Source organism: Accipiter gentilis, chromosome 4 (assembly GCF_929443795.1).
Source record: "Accipiter gentilis chromosome 4, bAccGen1.1, whole genome shotgun sequence".
Classification (NCBI taxonomy): Eukaryota; Metazoa; Chordata; class Aves; order Accipitriformes; family Accipitridae; genus Astur; species Astur gentilis.
In genome coordinates this window covers 30,512,915-30,527,664 of record NC_064883.1, presented here as the reverse complement: position 1 = coordinate 30,527,664, position 14,750 = coordinate 30,512,915, and the positions used below count along the sequence as shown (strand labels likewise).

Genomic DNA, 14,750 nt, shown 5'->3' with positions numbered 1-14,750 from the left:
GTAACACAGCCCTCTCCCCATGTAGGGGGATGCTCTGCGGTGGGATGTTAAGGGGAATGTGGTGACGTGATATCTGGATCATGTAGCCTTGCTTAGCTCTAGGAGAAAGATGTCCTTGCCAGCCTACCGGTATGGGACTTTCCCCTGAGATGTCTGTATGGAGGGAGGATTTGAAGCAGGTGAGGGGGAGGTACTTTGTGGTTTTGCCAGGGGATCTCTGAGAGTTCACCAGGGTGGGCAGGAGCATAGAGGACCACGCCTGAAAAGGGTACAAGGAGAAACCAAGGTAATGGTAGTGCAAGAGTGGGAGTGGGAATGGATTTCAGGATAGGAAATGGGAGCTGAAAGACAGCATAGGGCAAAGCAGTAGATAGCCTTATGGGTGCAAACATGAAGTTTGCTTTGCTCCATCTGCAGTTGACATCTGCATCACCATCCAGAGAAGTGGCTACTGTTTCTGAAGACAGCTAAGCTGCCTTTATGTTGGCAAGCTCACATACTGCTCATGCAATAACCTGCAGCAACACAGAGCACAGCATGAAACACTGAACTCAGCTGCCATCCTGGGGAAATGCTCCTGCAGTCAGTTTGGCCCCATTGTGCAAGCTCTTGAGTCCAAACCCAGGTGCATCAGTGGTGCACACACACACATGTGGTTTGCAACATAGACAAAGCTTAAGAGGACAGTGGCAGTCAGATGGGAGTGAAAGAGTACTTCGGAAAACAGCAGCATGAGGCTGTCCCTTTCTTTGTGTATGTTTAGAGCCATCGAGGCCACAGAGTTGGAGATTTTAGTAATTAAGGCATGAAATGAAGCCCTGGGCAGAAGCTGAGTTGATAGCATAAGGCCCTTTTTCTGAGTTGCTTGAACAGCTTACAGTTTTCCTATAGTTATTGCTTATTCAAAGCTGATTGTGGAATTATTTCCATGAGTAATTCTTGGCCGCCGTACCCCTTGCAAGCAGCTCACTGCAGTCAGCTGATTGATAGCTGCAATTCAAGACTGGTCGGTCCCTTTTGCCTGTTCATATAGGTCACCTGTTCTGCTGCAGAGGCGAAATTGCTTTACGGTGGGTCATGTGCCAGGGCTGCCAGCGGCCACGTCTCCTCGTTCACCAGACACCAGCGCTTGCAGGCTGGGACAGTGGGATAAGCCCGTTGCTGTTCCCTGGCTGCACAAATGCCAGCACAGCATTTGCAAATGTGGGATGGGTTTTTCTTGGGTGTTTTTAGTAGCTGCTCCAAGCTCGCTCTTTGGATGAGTTGTCTGCCAGTCAATGTGCTTTGGGCAGTAAGGAGAAAGATGAGCAGCAGAGAAGCCTCTCTGCAGGAGGGATGAGGGCACGGGATAACAGCAGGACCCCGAGTCGTGGCAGAGCCCAGTGTCCCTGAGGAGGCTCGGGCAGCGTGGGTCAGGCTTAGATGAGGATCCAAACTGAAGTGAAAAGTTAACCACACTGTCGAAGCAAAGCTCTGTCAGCTGCCCGTGCTCGGCAGAGTGAACAAACCCATGCACAAGAGCTGCAGCATTAATCAAAGATAACAGAGCCTTGATGTGAGACAGAGTAAAATAAGATCAATATACCCAGCCAGCAGACACTGCTTTCAGGCTTCTTTCACAAAAAGCTGTTCTGTTTTAAATAATGCTTCAAACATACCTGAGTTGTTAATTACAGCCTGCATACTGTACAAGGAGACAAATATAAGACTTGTGAGTTTCAGAGCAAGGACATCAGAAGGAAGAATAAATCGACTCCATGTGGAAAAGTATCACTATTAGATGATATAAATAGTGTGTTTGTTTCCCCAGCAGCTTTTCCAGATTCTGTGCTTTGAAGTGTCTCATTTCGGGGTCTCAGTTGCACCCTGAAACTCTGAAATGAACCCAAAAGCTCTTCCATTTTAATGAACTACAAGACTTAAAATTATAATTTTATTGCTCTTCCAATCCTGGTGGGGTTACTTAGAGCCTGGAAAGTGTGTGCTGCCCATTAGGGATTGATAGGAAAGCATTTGGAAGTTGCACAGCCTCCTCAGACTTGTACCATTAATAGTTCCTTCTGTGGCCATTCGAAGGAAAAACAGGTTTTCTTAAGCAAATATGAAACTGTTTGAATGAATATACCATCCATGACAGCGCCACTAGTCCTCTAAGGATCTCCAAAGCCTTCTCTTCCCCCTGCCTTCCCACAAGTCCTTTGAAACTTTATATGCAATATTATGCAGGCTGTTGGTGGCTTCCTGGAAAGAGAGACCAAGATCAGTTGCATAAAAAACATGGTAGAGACTAGCAGGCACCTGGGAAGACTGGAAATCTAGTTAACTTTGTCCCATTATTCTGTCCCACCTGCCCTTTCTTGCACTGCGCCTACAGCCCATTCCTCTCTCCATAGTTGGCATTGGGCTCCACGTAGCACACTTGCACTCTGCTCCGAGGGTGCCAAGTGACCCACCGTCACTGCCTGGCAGCCTCTGCCTGTTGAATTCAGCTCCTGTTAAGAGCTGCCTTGCCAAAACCTTTTCCACACTATGATGGAAACCAAGTTAGAAATAACTCAGGAGCTGGCAAGATTTCTCAGAGCTTTCATTTCTTGAAGTGCTTTGCTGCCAAGCTATGTTATTGACAACTTCTTGGGGATCTGTAGGATTATTTTTTTTAATGCATTTCCCTCTGACGAGGAGGTGAGAGATATAAAGTCTAACACTTGTAAAATCTCTGTATTCCAATGTGAGAGTCAGCAAACTAAGAATTATGGTGATTAGGAGGTAGAACTGTCATCCATCATGTCATGCTCACGTACCTGGGATGAGCCTAAAGCTTCTGGCAAGGTTGTGTTCAGTGGTCCACTTCTCCATGGCTGCTGCATCTGGCACTTCAGGTCACAAGATAGGAACAAGGTTGCGCTTTGCATGTTTTTCACACAAGGTGCAGCTTTGCTGTAGTTAAACATGAGGCCAGGGCCCCAGGTCTCCAGTCCAGTGTCCACGCTGGCCAGGGAGGTTGTGCAACAGCCACATCTCCTTCGCTTTCCTTATAGATGTCCTACAAAGCAAATTCCGCAGCACAGGGTTATGAAATATCATCATCAGTGGCAGGGAGAGCTAACACCCATTGTGGGCCTTGCACAGCAAAAGAAACCACAGCTTAATTGGCCTCTGTGAAGTGTTTAATAGCAAAGAATCAGTGCATGAGAAGAGGGCCTGTTTCACCCAAAATGAGGATCAGAAGTTGATCCATGATTATGTGGCTAAAGCCAAAACTTTTTGGAGTAGGAAGGGATCCTTTTCCTCAAGGTCAGAGTGTGCTGGAGCAGAACCGGAGGAAAGCCTCCAGAAATGCTTCTTTATTTGAGGGAGGCACCACCACAGGCTGGAATCAGGCTGCTGTCGATACTTTCATTGGGTCTCTGTTGGCCTGGGAGGATAGAGATGGACTGCTACAGATCAGAAAACAAAGCAGACAGTTGGAAAGCTATATTAAAAATATGTATATAAAAATCTCTGCCACTGATTGTTTATTCATTAATCCCTGGCCAAAAGCATTTTCATCCAGAGGCTGTCAGATGAAAAAGTCATGTGAAACTTGTTCTCACAGCAAGTTAAAAAAGTGTGTGTGTGTACAGTAAAACAAAAAAAAAAACCTGAAAAGACAAAGTTCTCTGTGCCAATGTTGTCGTGCAAAAAAGAAAAAAAACTAGAACAGTCTCACATACAACACATCTCTTTCCAGCACTTTGTAGCACAGGCTGCAAAACAGTATCTGCATGAGAATCCCAGCACTGAGACCAGAATTAAGAGCATTGCTCTGATCCACCCCTCTGAGCGCCGGGTTTGGAAAACTGGTCTTCACAACCTACAGTTACGTGTGGGCAGTGGAAAAATACTACTGAACAACTAATTACCAAAAGCATTGGGTAACAAAATCCTGATTTAAATATTTGTAGGAGGTAGACAGAAAGGTGCCAGCCTGAAGCTTGTAATTACTTTTATTTCTGGCAAGAATCAATATACTTTAATAATAACTCTGGGCACAAAGTATTAGTTAGAAAAGCAGGGGATGCTTATTCCTAGCTGCGGGGGAGACCAAAGGAGGCAGGAAATGTCCTGATGCACGTGCGCCAAGGTGGAGGGTGATGACTGCAGGGATGGGACTCGTGCAATGCGGCGGCTCTGCTGAGGCAGCCCTGCCCACAGTCCCAGGGCAGGGAACGCCCCAGGGCATCTCTTTGCTCCTGGGGGCAGCAAGGCTGGCTGAAAACTCTCTGTAAGTATGTTGACTGCCGCTTCCCCCCTGACCTGAGCCTGCAAAGCTTGTGATGCTGATGAAGAGAGAGATGCTATCATGCCTCAGGGACCATGGGGCCAGTCTGCACCTCCAGCAGTGCTGCCTGACTTTGTGGCTGGTGCCACCACAGGGTGGGTGACGGTCCCTTTGCCCTGGCGAGAGGTTTCCTTCTCCCCAGGCAGCTCCGATCTGGGCAGTGTGCTTTGCTGCCGTAGCTCTTCCTGCCTCACCCCTCATGCAGTCCTGACTCCTGGATGGAGGATTTTCTAACTACGCTCCTGAAGAGACTGGGTGGACTTTGGTTTGTGGCAGACACTCACACCCCAGCCTGGCCATCACTGAGCAGGGCAGAGGCTGCGTCCCTCTGCTCAGAGACTACGCCATGCCGCTGGGCTGTCCCTTCTGGTATGGTCTTTTCCAGGCGCTCTGCTGAGCGGCTGCCAGGGCCACATTCAGCGCCTCCAGCCTCCCTGGCCACCCCATCCATTGTTCGGTTGCTCTCCCAGTGATACCAATGACATTTTTTGAGTCATTCCATTTCTCTGCCGCAACATTCTCCTGTCAGCTAGTTAACATGGTAATTATACAAGGAGCACACATCAAAGCAAAGCTGTCTTGGTACAGCAGTTTCCATATGCTGCTTAGCCTGAGTGTCCCACGATCCTCTGATTTGTCCCCCTGGTCCCTTTTATTTCTGCAGCATCCGACACAGACACTTTGTTTGTGCTCAGCGCGCTAGCACATGCCATCGGCGACACAGCTTACTGCCGTGCCTGCAATTGGAAGATTCCTATTTGATTGCTGAGGCATTAAATATGTACACTTATGGTGGCATATAAAATCTGTGACCACATTAGCCACATTGTCAAGTTTAGGAAAATCCAAACTGAGTTATGGTGGGGAAACAAGTTACCACATCAGTTGAAGAAAGAGTCTGAATTAATTGGAAACCTCACAGGCTTAGATTTGGTTTCCAAGGCCTTCCCAGCCTACATCTCTATCTGTATTACACATTTTTTCATTTGGGTTGTCTGTCCTTGCACCTGCCTCCGTGACACCTCTGCAAAATGCAAGAGTGGGTCACCGGTGCATTTCAGGAGTTTGGCCACCATGTTGCCTTCTCTGAGCCAGGTCTGGAGCGCAGACTTCAACCCGCCCAAAGTGGCACATCTTTGACTTCATCGGAATGAAGTAATTACTCGGTAATTACCAGCAGACCCATCTACAGAGGCAGCCAAACCAAGGCATTTCACTGTTCTCCCATATTCCTTGTATGAAGACTGGGCTTTTTCATTCCTTGTTCAGCTGGATGTATTCTGTGTCTACCAAAGACCCAGCTTTACAACTCCAGCTTACACACGTTACAAGAGGGCGAGATACCACGCTGCTGTTTTTCCATATCCAGCTTCTCAGACAGAGATAGACTTATACCACACTGCTGCTGCCAAAGGGCTTCAGATCCCACAGAAGGGAGGAAAAAAGTGAGCTGCTCTGGGCCCTCCACACCTCCCCCTGGCTTCTCACCCGACATCTGGGAAAGGAGGTTCTGGCTCTCCAGATCTCTCTGCAATCAGCTCTCCTGGACATGCAGCAGGTCCAGCCACCAGACAGGAACCATCCTGCAGCCCGCTCCAGGCACAGGGTGCTCCGAGCACCAGGTCCCAGGAGGTGAACACCTCCCCAGCCACAGCACCGCAGCCTTTCCCCTGCTGGCTGGACCTCACTGGTTAGCAGAAAATGGCCCAAATGCAGGGAAGCAAAGTGAGAGTGCATCAGCCTTGCACAAGTGCAGTATGGAGGACAGGTGCAGGAACACGAGCCAGGAGCCAGCGGCAGCTCAGAACCCCATGCATGGGATCTAGCTGCTCTGCACAGCAGAAATCCTGCCACTGAGTCAGGTTGTCCCAAGCTTCCCTTGGAAGTGCCTGTATTAAATTTGGAAAGTTTCTCAAAGCCTAAAAAACACATGAATCTCCCATTTTTGCCAGAGGTGGAGATTGTCCTTCTGTAAATGCTTGTCCCGTCTGAAAGAATAGCTATCAGCTACTGTGACACTGTCCGTTCTCAAGTAGGTGATGAAGGAAGTCAGATGCACAGGGTTGCCTGCAGGCATAGTGAGATTTTGAGCCTTGATTAGGTTCAACATCTTTAAATGAGTCTTCTCCTATGTCATAGAAAGGCAGCTGGAGCTCAGGCACCCACAGCTGCAGAAGTTTCTAGTCTACGTAAATTCTGCAGGAGAAAGTGCTCTCACGGTTGCTGCAATCATCTCCATATTTGCCTTCCAGGCCTAACAATCACATAGATATTTAATAAAAGATTAATTGAAAAAATCTGGAAACTTGTTAGGCAGAAGCCCAGACAGTGTTTCAAGCTAGCTTTGTACCATTACTGGTCATGAAAGAGGAAAATCTGACCCAAGATAGCAACCTGGCAGCCTGTACTAGGAGGTACAGTTCTTAGGTCTTGCTGGTGTAGGGAACTGATTTAAGTCATATGTCCAGCATACAGCTGCTTCGTTTAGGTGTGTGTATATAAAGCCCCTCCTTTTTACCACTTTGCAGCTGTTAGTCAAAATCAGTTTTAATACACTCCTGCAGAGCCTGAAATTGTGGCTCTCCTTTGGTATATAGGAGCTTATATGTGGTCAAAGGAAGTCCATGCAGCATTCCTTGTAACCGTCACTTTTTAGAACCATTTCAAATCTGTGTTTCGGATCAGCTCTGGGAAATGAAAGTAGAGCAGGTAAATCTGTCAAAAGGTAGTGAGCTCAGATGCCCCTTCCCAAAACGCTGTGGACACTTCTGAGAGACTGCACAACTTGCAGAGAGTCCCAGACTACACTGTGAAAAACCCTACAAGTGTCTCAGTTTCTCCTCAGACTTAGACGTAGCCCCATTCATCAGAATCCAGCATACCTGAATTTCATCCTTATATCCCCTTGCTGTTCTTCAAACACAAAGCATCTTTTACAGTGATGCATGACTGCACAGTTTGCAACCATCTGTAGTATTCATGTTAGCCTGCATCTACCGTTAAATTAAGGAAACAAGCAGCAAAGTCCCCAGTCTAATTCTTAGTGAGCTCGGATGCATGAGCGGCTTAGTATGAATGAAAAGAACACACTGTTTGAGCTTTATGGTCCTTACAATCAATAGCTTAACCTTAAAGTTATTCATTTACATGACTGCTGGCAAAAGTCTCACCAGCTCTCCAAAAACAGTCACAAATTAGACCCAATCCTACACACAGAGCATACAAAGGACAGAGGAGGTTGCATAATTAAGAGGAGCACAAAATTTACAGTGGAATTAAAGTATATAGCACAAAAGCCCTCTGCTTTCAAAGTTCAGCTAAGCAGCACATGGACACCACTCCTTCCTCCCTCTGTACTTCAGCAGTCCTGGGATAGATTTTGCAAACCTTTGGACAGTGACTAGTTAGCACTGAGTTTTGTTTAATTTAGCACCCCTTAAGGGCAAGGCTGCCAGCAGGGTGTAAGTAGTTCAGCACACATGAGTGTGCTTGGGGAAGATCTCATTTCTTCAAGTTACCTTGGAAAGGCCCCATTTAAAAACAACTAACTTTTCCTAAAGGTAACCTTCAGTATTTTCCCCCTAGTATCTTAACATCTGACATGAATTTTGTTTAACATCAGACTCAGGTCCACTCTGAATTCCTTAAAAATCTTTGAAAGTATCTGCATTCACTTCATTTATTGCTTTAAAAGAACATATCACCTATCGGAAGGCTAAAACTAGCTGGCAAAGCACAGAGGGAAGCTCTGCACAAGTGCAATAGCAGATATTATTTCAGGCTGCGTTCTGAGCTATGTTTCTGCAATTCAAAATGTCTAATGAGCTTATTTGATTGTATCCATGCCAACAAAGAGATATAAACAGCTTTAATCACTGTTTCGCGTTGCTCTTGACCCCCTGCTTGGCTTCATTATTTTCCTTTTAGCCACATCAAGGCACAACACTCCAACTAAATCACTCGACCACTTGCTGAAGACCTGTCCACGTAATAAGATTTCTTTTTTATCATCTTGTGGGTTTTTTTACACTGCTGTTTAACAAGCAACAGCAAAGCTGGATGTTAACTCAAAAGCAGCAGCTAGGTAAGGAATTAATGTCAATAGCTCTTGTTGGTTCCTTTAGTTTCAGATAAGTTTCTAAATTTATTACCCTAAGCTGATTAATGCCCAGAGACAGGGAGCAGGTTACAGCTTCTGGTCTCCTGTTTTGTCACTAACAATGCTGGAAAGAGAACAGAACAGGGAAACAAAGGGAAAAGGAAGCGTTAACAGTTCAAGTCACAGTAAGTGTTGGCCTGCTTAAACTAATAATATCAGACAATTCTCTATAGTCTAAAACACCCACAGTCCTCCTACAGAGCTCCAAGCACTCCATGATCAGTGAACCATGTTTTAATGATACATTCTCTTGTAGAGCTTAAAGGTTTGAAATATTAAATCTTTTCTCTCATGCATGCTGACAGCAAATGAATCTGATGCCCATCCATTAATGAAGTTTGTCTGTCTCTTGATCATTATAACGAGGGCATTAGCTAACATTACTTCCCCCCCCACTTTTTTAAATACAGGAAAAAAAAGAATGTCAAGGAGTACACCAAATGTGACACATAACTACAAGTTCAAAAGGTCATTGAGGATTGAGGTCAGATAGCATGGAGAAAATCTTTTGCCCTCCTAAAAAGTAGGTCATTTCTTTCAGCCCCACATGGATCTAGGAAAAATCCTGAGGCATATGTGCAACCTCTGTTCTGTAAAAGAAAAAGCTTGAAGGTTGTTTCCTTTTTAGAAATGCCTCTTTTTTCTTTCCTTATTCTGAAGTGGTTCTTAATGTGTTATTGACACATTCTGGGAAAAGGATCACAGAATCGTAGTATGTCTAATTTCTCTGACATCTAGGTCTGTTGCCTGTTAAATACTGTGAGAAGTGTCAGTGACTTCGAGAATTTTCTAAGGCATCTGTCTTTCTTTCTACTTCTTTTTCTGCTTGATTTCATCAGAGTGCTCTGGGAGCCTGTGCTGGTTTTTAAGGCTACAGAGTGAGAGCAGCATGGGGACAAAAGCAGCAGCCTAGCAGGGCACCTGCTCGGTGCCACAGGGCTTGCTCATCAGCCCTCACGGAGTCCGCCCTCTGCTTCAAGGCAGGAACAGCTCACAGCTGACAGCCAGCTAACTTCGTCATAGAGATGGCTACCATGGCTTTGAAGAAGTTCTCCGATACCTAAGCTACCTCTTGCTGTAATCCAGGTCTACTGTATGTGTTATCTAGCACAGGCACAGAGAGCAGATTATTTCCTCTTTCCATTCCCCAGTTCTTCTCTTCTTGAGGCTGAACACCACTAATTGATTTAATCCTTCGTCTGGTTCATTTTTGTATTCTTCAGATCATTCTCCCTGCTCTTTTCCAGATGTCCCACATTGGCACACAGTGCTGTCACTGAAGCTGTACTGGTGCTGAGTGGAAGTTTGTGGGTGTTTCAGGATATACCCATCAATGCACACCCTTTAGCAGCATTTTCTCCCCTCCTGGCAGCAGTACATCTCCAAACTGAGGACTCCAGTGACAGTTGAGCCTTTCCTGACTTATTCCACTCTCTGAGTGGGAAAGCAGCTCTGATTCCTGCCTGGCAAGTGAGACGTCTTTGAGAACCTACAGAACTGCAAGATGCTATATGAACTGATGATAACTGTGTCTGTACTCATCACTTTCTACTCCCTCAGACAAAAATCTTTCAATATATAAAATTTATTGTTCTTAATGAATAGACATGGGACCCCAATTACAGAGCAAGTTCCTCAGCCTTCTGGGTGCTGCACATTTAAAATACCATGGTCATTTCAGATAGTTTCAAAATAAAATACTTTGGAAGAACATGTTAATCGTATAGGTTACTTCTAAATAGTTTTGCTGCGAGGGTTAATAAGAAATATTTTCCCCCAGCCACAAGTCTTGCAGCTGTAGTTATGATAGGATTGTGGCTGCAAAAGCCCCATTGTTAAACCTAATCTGCTGTTAAAGTGCTTAATCGAGAGATTATTAACATTTCTGATGAAATACTTAGCTAAAGTGCAAAATGTAATCTTGGGGCTTTGCTGTCTGGACTTCTAGTTAATATCATAAGCGCCACAAACACACAAAATTACCTAAACAGTGTACAGGGTTATTAGCCTAATCCAGTGTGAGAGCACAGGCACTCCCTCCCTGTGCTCCCTTTACGTTTCATCTTAATGAAAACATTGTAAGTATTTTGCAGCCTAGCAGCTAAGGACAGATGTGTCATCTCACACGGCAGAATAAATGCTAAAGCTGTTAGGCTGTTTCATGGTAGGGGCCTAATCCTGAGCAGTGCTGAGTATCCATCCCTCTCGGTGCAGCCTGTGGTGCTGTGCACTCACCACCACTGCGGATCACAACTGATGGCCTTGGCTATGCTTCCAGAGAAGGTCGGTGGGAAAGGAGAGAGGAGGAGGTGATAACAGATGAATACCAAGGGGAAAAAGCAGACCAAAGAGCAGGAACAGAGCTGGCACAATTTCTAAACATTTTCAGTCCTGAAGACCTAAAGATGTTGATATATTTCTGCTATCTTCCATTTCCACAGAGAAAAGGAACCCTTTCCTGTGCTAGGATCTGCCATTTGTGACCAAGACTGAGCTGGCTCTGGCATCAGGAAGAGAAGTTGTCCCTGGACTGGCCATCACACCATGCCCACGTAGCATCAACGGGGCCATCAACAGTTTGCTACAACAGGCACCTCATGGTGAAATTTTATCTTATGTCAGGATTTTAAAAAATCTTAAACACTGACTTGCACAATCCCCTTTTCAAAAAAAGCAAATCATTCAGGTGCACATATGCAAGACACCTGCAGATTAAGCAAATACGTTTTGTTCCTTACCTAAGTAAGCCAGTTATCTAGGCTTCATCTGCAGCCAGGAAAGCAGAAAGCCTCTGGAAAGCAGTTCATCCCTGCCCTGCCCAGGTGCCTATTCCAGCTGGGTGGGCTTGCCTTTTAGAGGTGCCAGTCTCACTAGCCTGAGCACACAGGCAGTCCAGAAAGGTAGTTTGGACTGTGATTTTAGGAGGCTAAATTACATTCCGACAAAACTCATCTAACGTCTCCTGAAAATCCTGCTGAGGCAAGGCACCAGCCACCTCACCCAAAATTATCCCATGCACAAGTGGCGGTCAGCATTCCATCCTGAACCACTCTTTCCTGGATTTCACAGGGGTCAGAGGTAGCCTTGGCATCAGAGGCCCATCCCTCATAGCATATTCAATTGGGAAAGCTTTCTGTTTCTTCAGTTCAAAACTTCATAACCACAAGAGATTTTCCTAGCCCAGAACAATCATAGCCTCACCATTAGAAACAATGCAGCAGTGTTTCAAAATAAGCTACAAGAATCCAAATCTGGACTAGAAGATACCTCCCAGAACAATGGCTGTGCTGAACCCTGCTTATGTTTTTTGAAAGCGGAGCTGCTTTTGAAATAATATAAAAATCAAAGCTCTATAGCCAGGCTCCGGCTTGCTCTTGCTTAGTCTTTTTCCTCAAGTCATCATTTTATTTCTAACATGTCCAGCTTAATGAAATTCTTTACCTCATCCTGGTTTGGTCTCACTTTATTATTATCCATCACAACCAATAAATAATTTTTCTTTCTGTGACTATAGATTCATGGCAAAAATCAGCCTACCCCAGGCAAAGCAAGCAGAGTAAACAGAGCCAAGTCAAACTGGAATACCACGAGAGTATTAGCTAGATTAAACATTAATAATGACTTTTCTCCTTTTGATCACTGAAGTAGCAATGAAGCAGTAGAAGGAAAGCCTAAGATGTTGACATATGTTTTTATTATCTTTAGTCTTCTTTTTTGAAGTCTTGGGAACTGGCTCCACAAATACTTCCCAGGTCAAAGGCAGAGAATTATGTTATTTATTACAGCAGTGAGGAGACTGGGCAATTTTATTAATAAAGATAGCTTGATGTATTCTTCAAAAATTATCAGGAAAACAATCATATAAAAACTGCAAGGAAAAAAAAAAAATCCAATTTCAAAAATTGCCAACTTAAGACCTAGGGCAGATTAAAGAGATTCAAACATAAGTACCACAACAGTGGAAATCCAGCTAAGCTTTATTTTCCTTGCTTTTTCTCACTTTTAGTTATTCCTGACTGTTTTGCTTTTGTCACAACTGGGAACAGCTTCCCTACAGCTTGTAGTGAGAAATGTTCATTCCTGTCACTTGCCTGACCAAGGGGAAATCCAAAGAAATCCCACAAGAAATCCATGCCTTCATGATATTTCCAGCTGCATTCCCCAAGCTCTAAAGGATGACGTTTTCTAAGAAGTCCTGCACTTGTGAAATGGATCTGGAGTGTATCTGAACCTTTTCAGACTGGCCTGTCATTAAGAAGGTCTGCTAAGAGGTTGGCATGGAAGGGAAATACACTGAGAAAAAGTTAAAGTTCTGAGTTTAAAAAAAAGAATTTATATTAAGGAAATGTAAAAATAACAGCAGTATATCACTCACGGTTATTTCTCCACACTTTTCCCCCCAACTAGGATTTTTTTGTACTGATTACAAAAATATGTGGGGGTAGGGAATTCTCTCCTTCTTGTTTAATTGAAAACAATTCTACTTTTAATTGTCTTTCCTATCTTGTTCCCTTGAGGCTTTATTTTGTCAAAACCCAAAGATTCTGTGATCACAGAGAAGGTAGCTTGAAAGATTTTTTTCAATGACTGTTCCTGGATCACTGAAATATATAGTTCTAATAGGAAAATTCACTTATGGGTCCTAAAAGAGACTGAGGGCATCCAATCTTTTCTTGCTTTTTGCTGAAAGAGAGGAAACAATGAATCTGAAGCAATTCCTTGTCTGAAACAATCTGCTGTTATGGAGTCCGTAGGCTGCAGGAAACACTGGAGTTCACAGGAGATGCTAATTAAACTACTCCTGCCCCATCCTAGAGTGTTTCCGTTATCCCTAAGTTTACTTTAAAAAGCCCAATTAGCAGCAGGCTTGTATCAAGAAATGCACCAATCTATGCTTTTCTTTTCCTTCCCTCTCACATCCAAATCCCACCACCTCCACATCTCTGTATGCCAATAAAAACCCTGGTGTAAAAGCCAGGCACATGAACACCCAGACATGTCTGAAGACACCAGCTGGCAATTATGGGCGGTTCGCAATCCATGCAAACAATTAAATATCAATCTGGTTATGCTGGATCCAGCCATGAGTTTTTCAATCCAGTCATTTCCCCATTTTTCATATTTTCCAGTAATTTAGGGTATTAATATGGCTTACTCATTCCCTGCTTTCACTCCTCAGTGTGGGACATTATCTTGGTAAAAGTACTGACGGGTACAGCATGGAGAATTCCCAAAATGCTCAACTATATGTATATTTTTTTCAGGATGAAAAGAAGGTGTTTTAAATTTATTTCAACATTTGGATTTTTACCAAGTAACCACAGACTGTAACACAACCAGTGTCTTAAAAACTCATATTCCTGAGACCAGTGTGTTAGCGGAGTTGTCAAAAACCAGCTGCAGCGTCCCGCTGCCAATGAATCTGAAATGTCATTGACTCAAGGGTCATCTTGTCAACGTTACCAGACAGACCTCGCCTTTCTAAGGCTTTCTGACACCTACACCAGCAGCAGGTCCCCTGGGAGGACCAGCGACCGCAGTGGCAGTGCTGCCAGCCCAGGTGCCGCAGGGGTCCCATTCCAGGCAGCACTCCCAGAGGCTCTGAACTGAAGGCACATTCTTAAATGCTGACTTGAGAAGACATGAACTTAACGCAAGCACCTGCTTCCTCAGCAGAGGCCTGGATCTTGTATCAATATTAGGAGAGATTGCATCTGATTTACTAAGCTTTCTGCATCTAACCCCCCCCATTTAAGGGCTAGCTTGTAAATTCACTGCTACTTCTTGAGTTACCAAGCTTGTTTCCTTTACAAACTTACCAGAAGAGTAAACGTGCTACAGCAAGTCTGCTTATCATCTCCCTTGACAAAACCATAAGCACCTCTGAACCAGCACGTACAGTCTTGCAGTCGGGGTAGTCCCTTTACTAAAGTGGAACTAGGTCTCCTGTACCAGCATGTGCTCTAGAGCTGAACCTCGTTAGGAGAACAAGGGAGCACTTGGGTCTAATTAAGAGAGAAGAGTGTAGCTACAAGTCGTTTAGGTAGCCGAGTCGGGTATTATGGGTTTGGTCACTGAACTTAGCTCAGGTTTGGAGAAGACCTCAGATGAAAGAGCAGTCAAGAGCTCAGTCTTCAGAGCTGCTGTGGTCTTCTGTCTTGTCAGGCAGTAAAACTGTTTTGCTTTTTCTCCCTCTCTTCCTCGTAGGATTAACTCATGACTGATACAAAAGCAACAAGAAGCAAACTGTCTCTGAAAGCTTTACTGTAA

General features: G+C 44.6%; 1 long non-coding RNA gene across 29 annotated transcripts in view; it reads right to left on the bottom strand.

Moving 5' to 3' along the window:
• The window catches only part of LOC126038055 (uncharacterized), an 85,959-nt gene that overhangs the window by 50,628 nt on the left and 20,581 nt on the right, over nucleotides 1-14,750 (bottom strand). For 26 of the 29 annotated variants that reach the window (XR_007505882.1, XR_007505875.1, XR_007505872.1 and 23 more), the window contains 2 exons: nucleotides 2,802-3,043; nucleotides 2,126-2,241 (listed from right to left, as the gene is read on the bottom strand). The exons of 1 other annotated variant lie outside the window; for it this stretch is intronic. This is a non-coding gene — a long non-coding RNA (uncharacterized LOC126038055). The remainder of the gene's footprint in view (nucleotides 1-2,125; nucleotides 2,242-2,801; nucleotides 3,044-14,750) is intronic. 2 more of the 29 variants (XR_007505885.1, XR_007505870.1) reach the window with 1 other exon arrangement.